The following is a 12,795-nucleotide window of genomic DNA, read 5'->3' on the forward strand; positions in this document are numbered from 1 at the left end:
TCAAATCCTTACTATTGAATAACACCTAATTTTGAAATCTATTTTAAAATCATAGAACCAATAACAATGAATTTGAATACAGATTTTAAAATCATAGAACCAATAACACTAGATTTTGCTTGGATTTTCAAATCCATTAAAATCATAGAACCAATAACACCCCCTAAATAAATTTGAATATTATTTCCATTTTATTTTACATGAAAATAAGTGAAAGGATTCATATACTATAAACATTCTGTTCATATAGATTTCGTAAAATATCCATTTCACTTTTTTCCTTTTATACCATTTGACTTAGAATTCGTTCGTTTTTCTTTCATTCTTAATTCAAAGTCAGGAATTTATTTTACAATAAATGTTTATCTTGGACTAGATTTTATACGGTTAATATTTATATAAGGCTAGAAAGATAATATTGATAATGATCTAATTTCACACTCAAAAGCTATCTTAAGAGCATCTCTAAGGAGTAACTTTAGAATTTTAAATATAAAGTCTTATACATTTTAAAAACAACTTCAGAATTTAAAATTTTAAGGTTTTGAACAATGAAATCTTATATTTGATGTCTTACTGTTGAAAATTTTATATTTAAAGGTTCATATTTTTCAATCTCTACAGTTATGTATCTTTCAAATAACTATATTAATTGTTTTATATCATTTTAATTTTTATAATTTTATATTTCATAAATATTTTATAAAAATGTTAGATTCAATAAATTAAAGCTTCCAATCTATATATAATTAATAAATAAGTTAATATGTTTTTTGAAATAATAAGTTAATATATTATTTAAAAATTCATTTATTGATTTTGTATTCGAATATTACAAAAGTAGTTTTACTGAGTAATTTGATATTTTGCTTATAACTTATGATCAAAATGTAAAGTTTGTGATACAAATGGATCATTGGGTTGGGCCGCAATAGAGTTAGCTGACATCCAAAAGTTGTTTTAAATTGTAGAACTAAAGTTTCAAACGTGAAACATAAAACTTACCTTGACTAACACCGCGTTAGTCAACTGTTATGTTAGACAAAACAACGTCATTTTATAATGAAAGAAATCTTGAAAAAAATGTGCTTGCAGCGAATCAAACCTTGGCCCAAAGATTTCATGCATACTTATGTACCTTTGTGCTACAACAATTTTATTGTTTTCTTATTAGATTTAAAACATATATAGACTGTCATCTGTATATTCTAAGATAAAAAATATTTTTATTTACAAATTTTATTTAATAGTGATTCATTTTTTTTCTTAAAAGTCAAAACTTAACTTTTAAAATAAAAAATTTACACAAATTTAAATAAAATTATATAAAACTTAAAATACATAGATTATAGATGTAATTCTAATTTATAAAGCTTAAAGTAAATCTATGTATTTTAATTTTTATATAATTTTATTTAGATTTATTTATAGTGTTTATTTTAAAATTTAAGTTTTGATCTTTAAGAAAAAATTGTAATCACTGTTATATATAGACTCTTTAATTTTAAATATTTGAATTTAGATAACTAGTTGAGAAATGTCATTTTAAAATTAGATTGAATAATTTATGAAATATCATTTTCTATTTTATTACATGTATAACAATCTAAATTTTTTTAAATACATAAATTACTGATGCAACTATATTTGAATTAAATAAAATGTGTAAGCAAAAATAATTCTTATCTTAGAATATCAAAGTCTACATATTTTTTAAATCTAATAATCAAACAATATATTTGTCGTAGCACAGTAGTATGTAAATTTGATTGTTATCGTCGGGACCATGGTTCGATCTGCAGCTATTGCAACTTTTTCAAGATTTTATCCATTATAAAATGACGTCAGTTTGCCGAACATAATGGTTGATAATTCAGGTCTACAATTCAAATTAATTTTTAGTTTAAGTGTATTTAACACTTATAATTTGTTCGAGTATAAAAAGACATGAACTTTGATCCTTTGGTTTCACTCTCCTTCTCCCATTGTTTTTTTGCTCAACATGAACTTTTCATTAACCAACAAGTGAAATACAAATATTAGACCTCAGACAAATTACACCATAGAGATAAAGGAGTGATCTAGTTTCTCCCTTGAACACTCTCCTTCTCCTTCTCCTTCTCCTTTTGGCTTTCGTACTGTTGAATTGACCAACATATATTTATTCACAAAAGCTTTCCTTCCCATTTATAATTTTTTTTATTTTTCTCTTAGTCTTCTTACCTTTTATTTAAGGGAACAATACAAAATATTAGTTCAATTCCCATATATGATTGAGATTTTTGTAAAAAACATTAATTACATACTGATAATATGAATGTTTCCTTGAACACTTCAAAGAAAATCTGTTTCTACATTCTTCAAAAGTAAGCCTTTCTGATCACATAATAGTATACTAGTAATATTCTAAATAAGCGGACGAAACCGCACCGGACAAGCGAGCGTTTGGGCCAACGCCGTTAACTCTTTAAGACAGACAGACATGCACCAACACTACAAACTGTTTTTATTGAAAGAAATAGTTCCCACAAAATTCAGATAGCTTAGGATACAAATAACTAATCTTAACTATGGAAAGGCTTGTATGCCTTGACACTATTTATCAAGCCGACAATGGATCCTATTGCAGCTAGGAGCGAAACAATCAAACAAACCGATATAAGGAGTTTCAACGCATTCCATTTCATAGAATACTTCTTAACCTTTCTCTGCGAGATGTGCATCTCCACTGGGAAGTAAACTGTTAGCGGCCAGAATGCTGTTGCTCCGATAAGGCCCAAGATCGAGTTGAAGAAGGGGAATATCACTGCAACAAATGTTGTCAAAATCACATATGCTGTCCTCCACACCAGTCTGAAGAAGTTGATGCGCCATTTTCCGAGGAATGGTATGTTTATCGAATGTTCTTTGTTGATGAAATTGTTTTCTGGCCATGCTTTGTTGCATTTGTTCTCAACAAGTTGGAAAATTGGTTGTGCAAACACCTGCCCATTTTTAAAAACATCATCAATATGTTTATTTTCATCTTGAGAATTATGTAACTTCAATGTTGTTTGTAGTAGGCACTAGGTCAGAGACCCACCTGATAGGCTGCAATTAGGTGGAGGACGATGCAAGCATTGGCAAAATTGATGAGCCAGTAAGGTTCATAAAAACCAAAGTCAGTAAGGAAGTCTCCGGGGGCTCGGTTTCCAAATGCAGCATATCCCATGCAGCCACATAAGATGTAGAAAACAGTTGTAGTTGAGACTCCGGCAAGTGTTGCTTTTTTCATGACTTTGTTTTCTGGTGGGCTTGATCTCAATGTATCCTACAAAAGATAAAGAATAAGATACATGAGATTCATTCTTCTATAATACTAATAAAAATCAAATAAAAAGCAACAGTTAAAAATTGCTAGCTAGAATCACTATTTTGATGATGACCACCAAAATATCTATAGGAAAAGAAAAAGAATGCATGCCTGAATCTCAACGAGAATAGTGGAAAAAGAGTATGAAAATGCAATGTCTCCAGTTGCTTGAAACGCCTTCCATATTTTGTCAGATGCGGTCACGTCCACTCCAACCACCGTGCCCGTCACACTCGTCTTACCAACCTTTCCACCTTATATTTCATGCGCCAATAGTTAGAAAATTCATATGCTTATCATATGCCTATATTAATGAATGTATCAAGATATTTGCCTAGTGTTTTGAAATTGCTTGAGCCTGTTACACAGAAGTAGACAAAAACACAAGATATGGAGAGAAAAACATACTTGCCACAACGGAAATGGCTAAACCAATTCCGATAGACGCATAAGAGAATGACATAATGGCGGCGATAATGGAGAGAAAAGAGAGCTTGTGAAAATTAGGAAGCTGACTAAGAAAAATTTCCACGACCCCGAAGGCCACCATGAATGGATAATTTGGGATGGAGCATTTCGCACCATGTCCTTTTTTATGAAAACAAGTTGCTTTCCAAATCGCTCTAACCGACGCAACACAAAACAACATGTTAGTCACCATCACAAAATTATAATCAAAGGAGGTTACAAGTTGTGAAACAACTTACACTAAACTTATAGATGCAGTGATGGTGTAACCAATAGTGACCCCTACGAGACACCCGTATTGTGCCAGTCCACATAACTGCACTTTCCTACCACCTGTTGTTTTTTACATCAAAAAACTATTTTCATTATTCAAATTTAAGGTGGTCTAAACCAAACTGAAACAGAATAAAAAGAACAAATCTCACACAGAAAACCAAACGCTTTTAGCTAACTGTTTGCCTACCACCTGTAGTTCTATAAATATACTTAAAATAATCTTCATTATCCTTTCATCAAAATCATAGTACACATACTCTAAGGATATAATAGACTTAGATCTTTCATAGCTAATGGAATATACCATTGTGTTTATATTTCGTGGTTAAAACATACCGACGTAGTCGTTGACAATAAAAAGGACATACAATACGTACCAAGGTAAGATCGAACGACGTCCATGTACGTATAGTTGCGAGCTCCGGCGTCCGATCTATAACAATCGGCGAGCATAGTGGATGTGTAGTATTGACGACGGCAAAAGTTACAAGAATCAATGTTCCTGCCACCCAACCAAGTTGTGCTATAGCCCAAGCCAACGACAACACTCCGGAACCTATCACAGCCGTGATTATGTGCGCACTCGCCGTCATCAACGTCCCCGTTCTCTTCTCCCGACCATCATCGTCGACGTTGGCGTCAGCGGATTCCACCGCAGAGGGATTATGCACCGCGTCAAAGCTTTTCATTTTGAGAGGAGAAATGGAGGATGAGAGCAAAGAGTTACAAGCAGAATCAAAGAAGAGTAAATGACATTAATGTTATATACACAAACAAACGTCAATGGTCATGATATTTTGGAGATACTCTTACCTCTTTTGGAACGCATCAGATAAAGTTAAAAAAATGTATAGTCTATATTCGTTCTTTTAAAAAAATCAAATGTATCATTTTTCATAATCTTAATGTTGAATTTTGTTATCCACACCGAGATTTTATTTCCTTTAAATTTTGTTGGTTAGACTTTATTTTATTCTCATCGTTTTGAATAGAAAGATAATATACGGATTTTCTTCTATAAAAATAATTCATAAATTCTAAGTCATTATTCAATTCAGTAATGGGTTGACTGGCACATTTTGGGAATAAATAATTGTTGACTTTGAACAAACAAACACAAGATCTAGGCACCACTAACACATCAACCCTATGAATTTAAGAGACGTACGAATGTTGCTGATTATACGAATTCTTATGTTGTTGATTTTTAATACGAATTCTTACTTTTAAGATATTTTAATAATCCATAAAACATTCAGTTTTAAACGAGTAACATAAAATTATCTCCAATGGATCCTTCTACTTTTTCTTCAAAATAGATTAATTTTATATTAGAATTAGATTTTATTCCCTTATTACTTTATTTTAGATTATAAAAATAAAATAATGAACAAACAATAAATGAGTTAATTTATAAATAGATTTAACCAATTTTTTTACTCGAGTTTTCTTAACACAAAATTTTACTTAGTTTTTTATTGTTCACCAAATTTTTACTCTAGTTATAGTGTGAAAAATAGAATAGAATTTGAAACTTTTTACCTCAAACTATACTTTAAAGTGAAAAATAGAATGATGTGAAAATCATATAGAGCCAAAAAGACAATAAGGCGATGTGAGTGCCTCCATATGTTAAGGCGTCTTGGATGTTAAATGGACTCGGCCAAAGAAGTAGGCAAACTAAGAAGCTTGACATCCGAAAGCCATTTCAAAGTAGAGGATCTAGCAGGTGTGGAGCAGGCCTGTCTCATTGTCTTTATGGACCCTGTGCATATTCCATGTGAATAACAAAATAATTGTCTGAAAAAGAACTCTAAATTATTTAAAAAATGCCCTAAATTATATCTAAAATTGCTTAAAATCTTTTTGGGCTCTGTGCAAATGCTCCATCAGCACACCCTTAGAGACGGGCCTCAGAGTACACGCAGCTAATCGAATAGTACAGTGAATGAAAATTTTGTAGATCTAAGAGCATGATTAACCCATAACCCCATTTGGGTCTCTTATTCATTATTTTAGTAATTAAAAGTAAATAAGAACTTTAGTTAAGAACTTATTGATTTTGGGTCTCCAATGGTAGTCTCTTATTTTGAAGTTCTTAAAAAAAAAACATTGTTATCTCAAAGTAATCTTCTATAGGAGATGCGTAAATGAGGAACATGTACACAGAAACCAGCCTTTTAATCCTCTCTGTTCATAGGCACACTGGCCCTGAATACTGCCACAACGTGCTGCTTGTAACTCTCTGTATTTCCAGCAATGCCACACAGCAAAATAATCTTCCTCTTCAACACTTGCAGGGTACCAAAAGAGTAGAATCAGTTGCACAACCAAATGGTTCTCACTCCACAGCTCGTTCTGAAGTGACAACAAGAAAGCAAGATCAACCAGACAATCCCTCTTTGAGTTTGCAACCACTGTGAGAAAAAACCATGTGATACAGCGCAACACAACATACTCAGCTTCATCTCTAGCCGTATGAAGTAATTCCAATACGCCACTGCCGTTGCTGCATCAGAAACTCAGCAAACTCAGGAAACTTCCTCAAGAAACTACCAAAAACAAAGCATTAATCGAATAAAAAAAATCAATTAACTCATAAAAAAACTTTTGGTAAGAGAGAGAGATCATCACCAGTGAAAAGAAGTCCTGCCTCCAGTTCGAGGAACATGGAGAAAGAAGAGCAGATCTTGAAGCGAGCGTTTGTCTATGTTAGGAGTGTTCTTCACGAGATGAAGAAGTATCCGCCCACCTCTCGCAGCCGACAAATGAGGGACCAAGTGTTGTAGAAGTAGGAATCAATCAAAGTCTCCAATACAAACCTGAGCCGAGAAGTATTAACCAAAACGAAAACTTTAACAACTCATTCTTTCAACGCAAAAACTGAGCAAACAATATATACATACAGAACACACAATGATTCAAAAGACTGACTCACCAGATTATTTCCTTCAACAATGACACGATTCTGGGATCTGATGGCATGCTTAATGGTTTCAGATAGAGAGAGAGAGAGAGAGACTGATTCAAGGAAACGGCTTCTTCCTCCGCTGTTAACGCCACTGGTCCACTGGGTTTCGATTCCATTATCCTTCCCTCCTCCTCTCTATTGATTCAAGGAAAGCATCAGAGAGAGTATTGATTCAATTGAAACCTACAATGCCACAAAGGGCCTCCCTGCTTGAACTTCCACTCATGAGTATTATCAATCAAAGTGAGGAAGAGAGGAGACAGATTCATCTGATTCTGGGAAGGGGACGAGAGATTCAACAGGAAGCAAGAGAAAGTGACGTCTGTCTACAAGAGGCGTCTCTTCTGTCTCTTGATTAAGAGACGTCCCTAAAGATAATTGCATTTTTTCTTTTTTTTTACTTAATAACACTAAGAGACGGGCTAAGAGACACGGTTAAAGATGCTCTAAGGTCTAGATCCTTTGGTTTCATACTCTCCTCCTTTTTTGTCATGTGTAGGCTATTGACTTGACCTTAAATTTTCCTCCTTTTTTCCAAATTTTTGTTTTCTATTAGACTTTTACTTCTTTTTTTCAATCTAATGGAACAATACAAAATATTAGTTTCAATATTTTTTTTGAAACACTTATTAGTTCCAATATAGGATTGAAATTTTTGATAAAAACATTACAATATGAATGTTTCTTTGAACACTTCAAAGTAAATCTGCTCCCATAAGGCCATAATACCAATGTTCTATAAACCGGATAAGCAAGCGTGCAAGTCAACGCCGTTAACTATATAAGATACACAAGACAGACATGCACAACAATATGTAGCGGTAGTTACTACCAACTGTTTTGTCTTGAACGAAGTAGTCACCACAAATTTCAGATAGCTTAGGTTACAAGTATCTAATCTTAACTGTGGAAATGCTTGTATGCCTTGACACTTTTTATCAAGCCGACGATGGATCCTATTGCGGCTAGAAGGGTAACAATCAAAAAACCAATACAAGGAGTTTCAACCCTATCCATCTCATAGAATGCTTCTTAATCTTTCTCTGCGAGATGTGCATCTCCACCGGGAAGTAAACTGTTAGCGGCCAGAATGCGGCTGCCCCGATAAGACCCAAGATCGCGTTAAAGAAGGGGAATATCATTGCTACAACTGTTGTGAAAATCACATAAGCTGTCCTCCACACCAGTCTGAAGAAGCTGATGCGACATTTTCCGAGGAATAGTATGTTCATCGAATGTTCTTTGGTGATGAAATTGCTTTCTGGCCATGCTTTGTTGCATTTGTTCTCAACAAATTGGAATATTGGTTGTGCAAACACCTGCCCATTTTAAAAACATCATCAATGTTTGTTTTCATCTTGAGACTTCGGTAACTTCAAAGTTGTTAGTAGTAGGTACTAATTATTTCTTTATAATCGAGCAATCCTTGATCTGAGACTCAAGCTATATTCTTATGAGTTTACCTGATAGGCTGCTATTAGGTGGAGGACAATGCAAGCATTGGCAAAATCGATGAGCCAGTAAGGTTCATAAAAAAGTCGGTAAGGAAGTCTCCAGGGGCTTTGTTTCCAAATGCGGCGTATCCAATGCAGCCACATAACATGTAGAAAAAAGTTGTAGTTGAGACTCCGGCAAGGCTTGCTTTCTTCATGACTTTGTTCTCTGGCGGGCTTGATCTCAATGTATCCTAAAAATTCAGTTCGTCGGAATATTCCGACGGAATACCGAGGAAAATTCAGTTCGTCGGAATATTCCGACGGAATACCGAGGAAAATAGTATTCCTAGGAAAAAACCGATGAATTCCGAGGAAATATTATAGACGTTAGAGAGCCGTTGGGGGGATTTTAAAAATTCCGAGGAAATTCCGAGGGCAGAAAGGTTTTCCTCGGAATTTCCTCGGAATAGATCTTGTCGATTTAGGGATTTGATTATACATTCCTTTTCCTCGGAATTTCCTCGGAATTTTCCGAGGAAATTCTGACGACGATAGAGTTTTCCTCGGAATTCCCTCGAAAATTCCGAGGAAATTCCGAGGAACTTGGGGTTTTAAACCGAAAACAACGTTTTACGGATTGAATAACACGTATATAACCTTCATTAAGTGTCTTAACCAGATTATGAAGTCAAATTTTGGTGTTTTACCCAATAACAAACACTTTTACGATTGCATGAACGAAAACCACACAACATAAGAGAAACACTTATACACTTTAACAAACGGTAAAGAGAATACTTACAATTATTTTTGAAATTTTGTTATTTCATGGTTTATGATCATCTATACAAAGAATCCTCAATGGTATGCATTATAATTGTATAAGAAATAAATACGGCGAAAATAATCGATGTTTTGAACCCCCAAACCCTGGTTCCTCGGAATTTCCTCGGTAAATTCCGAGAAATTCCGAGGAAACCTGGTTCCTCGGGTTTTCAAAACATCGGGTAAACCGCCGTATTTCTTTCTTATACAATTATTGCATACCATGAGGATTCTTGTATAGATGATCATAAACCAGGAAATAACAAAATTTTCAAAATCATTTAATTATCGCTTACCGTTTGTTAAAGTGTAAAGTCTTTTCTCTTTGTTTCGTCGGTTTCTCTTTCATGCGATCGTAAATGTTTGTTATTGGGTAAAACAACCAAAATTTGACTTCATAATCTGGTTAAGACCACTAATGAGGTTTATACGTGTTATCATCCGTAAACGTTTTTTTCGGTTTAAACCCCAAGTTCCTCTGAATTTCCGCGGAATTTTCCGAGGAATTCCGGGAAAACTCTATCTTCGTCAGAATTTCCTCGTAAACTTCCGAGGAAATTCCGAGGAAAAAGGAATTATAATCAAATCCCTAAATCGACAAAATCTATTCGAGGAAATTCCGAGGAAAACCTTCTGCCCTCGAATTTCTCGGAATTTTTAAATCCCCCCAACGGCTCTCTAACGTCTATAATATTTCCTCGGAATTCATCGGTTTTTTCCTAGAATACTATTTTTCCTCGGTATTCCGTCGGAATATTCCGACGAACTGAATTTTCCCTCGGTATTCCGTCGGAATATTCCGACGAACTGAATTTTTAGGTACATTGAGATCAAGCCCGCCAGAGAACAAAGTCATGAAGAAAGCAAGCCTTGCCGGAGTCTCAACTACAACTTTTTTCTACATGTTATGTGGCTGCATTGGATACGCCGCATTTGGAAACAAAGCCCCTGGAGACTTCCTTACCGACTTTTTTTATGAACCTTACTGGCTCATCGATTTTACCAATGCTTGCATTGTCCTCCACCTAATAGCAGCCTATCAGTTAAACTCATAAGAATATAGCTTGAGTCTCAGATCAAGGATTGCTCGATTATAAAGAAATAATTAGTACCTACTACTAACAACTTTGAAGTTACCGAAGTCTCAAGATGAAAACAAACATTGATGATGTTTTTAAAATGGGCAGGTGTTTGCACAACCAATATTCCAATTTGTTGAGAACAAATGCAACAAAGCATGGCCAGAAAGCAATTTCATCACCAAAGAACATTCGATGAACATACTATTCCTCGGAAAATGTCGCATCAGCTTCTTCAGACTGGTGTGGAGGACAGCTTATGTGATTTTCACAACAGTTGTAGCAATGATATTCCCCTTCTTTAACGCGATCTTGGGTCTTATCGGGGCAGCCGCATTCTGGCCGCTAACAGTTTACTTCCCGGTGGAGATGCACATCTCGCAGAGAAAGATTAAGAAGCATTCTATGAGATGGATAGGGTTGAAACTCCTTGTATTGGTTTGTTTGATTGTTACCCTTCTAGCCGCAATAGGATCCATCGTCGGCTTGATAAAAAGTGTCAAGGCATACAAGCATTTCCACAGTTAAGATTAGATACTTGTAACCTAAGCTATCTGAAATTTGTGGTGACTACTTCGTTCAAGACAAAACAGTTGGTAGTAACTACCGCTACATATTGTTGTGCATGTCTGTCTTGTGTATCTTATATAGTTAACGGCGTTGACTTGCACGCTTGCTTATCCGGTTTATAGAACATTGGTATTATGGCCTTATGGGAGCAGATTTACTTTGAAGTGTTCAAAGAAACATTCATATTGTAATGTTTTTATCAAAAATTTCAATCCTATATTGGAACTAATAAGTGTTTCAAAAAAAATATTGAAACTAATATTTTGTATTGTTCCATTAGATTGAAAAAAGAAGTAAAAGTCTAATAGAAAACAAAAATTTGGAAAAAAGGAGGAAAATTTAAGGTCAAGTCAATAGCCTACACATGACAAAAAAGGAGGAGAGTATGAAACCAAAGGATCTAGACCTTAGAGCATCTTTAACCGTGTCTCTTAGCCCGTCTCTTAGTGTTATTAAGTTAAAAAAAAAGAAAAAATGCAATTATCTTTAGGGACGTCTCTTAATCAAGAGACAGAAGAGACGCCTCTTGTAGACAGACGTCACTTTCTCTTGCTTCCTGTTGAATCTCTCGTCCCCTTCCCAGAATCAGATGAATCTGTCTCCTCTCTTCCTCACTTTTGATTGATAATACTCATGAGTGGAAGTTCAAGCAGGGAGGCCCTTTGTGGCATTGTAGGTTTCAATTGAATCAATACTCTCTCTGATGCTTTCCTTGAATCAATAGAGAGGAGGAGGGAAGGATAATGGAATCGAAACCCAGTGGACCAGTGGCGTTAACAGCGGAGGAAGAAGCCGTTTCCTTGAATCAGTCTCTCTCTCTCTCTCTATCTGAAACCATTAAGCATGCCATCAGATCCCAGAATCGTGTCATTGTTGAAGGAAATAATCTGGTGAGTCAGTCTTTTGAATCATTGTGTGTTCTGTATGTATATATTGTTTGCTCAGTTTTTGCGTTGAAAGAATGAGTTGTTAAAGTTTTCGTTTTGGTTAATACTTCTCGGCTCAGGTTTGTATTGGAGACTTTGATTGATTCCTACTTCTACAACACTTGGTCCCTCATTTGTCGGCTGCGAGAGGTGGGCGGATACTTCTTCATCTCGTGAAGAACACTCCTAACATAGACAAACGCTCGCTTCAAGATCTGCTCTTCTTTCTCCATGTTCCTCGAACTGGAGGCAGGACTTCTTTTCACTGGTGATGATCTCTCTCTCTTACCAAAAGTTTTTTTTATGAGTTAATTGATTTTTTTTATTCGATTAATGCTTTGTTTTTGGTAGTTTCTTGAGGAAGTTTCCTGAGTTTGCTGAGTTTCTGATGCAGCAACGGCAGTGGCGTATTGGAATTACTTCATACGGCTAGAGATGAAGCTGAGTATGTTGTGTTGCGCTGTATCACATGGTTTTTTCTCACAGTGGTTGCAAACTCAAAGAGGGATTGTCTGGTTGATCTTGCTTTCTTGTTGTCACTTCAGAACGAGCTGTGGAGTGAGAACCATTTGGTTGTGCAACTGATTCTACTCTTTTGGTACCCTGCAAGTGTTGAAGAGGAAGATTATTTTGCTGTGTGGCATTGCTGGAAATACAGAGAGTTACAAGCAGCACGTTGTGGCAGTATTCAGGGCCAGTGTGCCTATGAACAGAGAGGATTAAAAGGCTGGTTTCTGTGTACATGTTCCTCATTTACGCATCTCCTATAGAAGATTACTTTGAGATAACAATGTTTTTTTTTTAAGAACTTCAAAATAAGAGACTACCATTGGAGACCCAAAATCAATAAGTTCTTAACTAAAGTTCTTATTTACTTTTAATTACTAAAATA

The 12,795-nt window shown here is 35.1% G+C and overlaps 2 long non-coding RNA genes and 2 pseudogenes across 4 annotated transcripts; 1 reads left to right on the plus strand and 3 right to left on the minus strand.

Moving 5' to 3' along the window:
- Positions 1-1,828: 1,828 nt before the first annotated feature.
- LOC125596086 lies at positions 1,829-5,673 on the minus strand (annotated as a pseudogene).
- Positions 5,674-6,136: 463 nt separating this feature from the next.
- On the minus strand, positions 6,137-7,378 carry LOC125596084. 2 transcript variants are annotated; one of them, XR_007330814.1, is made up of 3 exons: positions 7,035-7,378; positions 6,731-6,918; positions 6,137-6,605 (listed from the first exon to the last, which is right to left on the minus strand). It is a non-coding gene; the product is annotated as an uncharacterized LOC125596084 (long non-coding RNA). The 2 variants fall into 2 exon arrangements; XR_007330813.1 differs by having other exon boundaries at positions 6,137-6,648.
- Positions 7,379-7,761: 383 nt separating this feature from the next.
- On the minus strand, positions 7,762-10,886 carry LOC125596089 (annotated as a pseudogene).
- A 565-nt stretch (positions 10,887-11,451) lies between these two features.
- Positions 11,452-12,766, plus strand: LOC125596088. 2 transcript variants are annotated; one of them, XR_007330816.1, is made up of 3 exons: positions 11,452-11,867; positions 11,984-12,171; positions 12,255-12,766. It is a non-coding gene; the product is annotated as an uncharacterized LOC125596088 (long non-coding RNA). The 2 variants fall into 2 exon arrangements; XR_007330817.1 differs by having other exon boundaries at positions 11,453-11,867; positions 12,298-12,766.
- Positions 12,767-12,795: the final 29 nt, after the last annotated feature.

The sequence above is a fragment of the Brassica napus genome, unplaced genomic scaffold (genome assembly GCF_020379485.1).
Source record: "Brassica napus cultivar Da-Ae unplaced genomic scaffold, Da-Ae ScsIHWf_112;HRSCAF=197, whole genome shotgun sequence".
NCBI lineage: Eukaryota > Viridiplantae > Streptophyta > Magnoliopsida > Brassicales > Brassicaceae > Brassica > Brassica napus.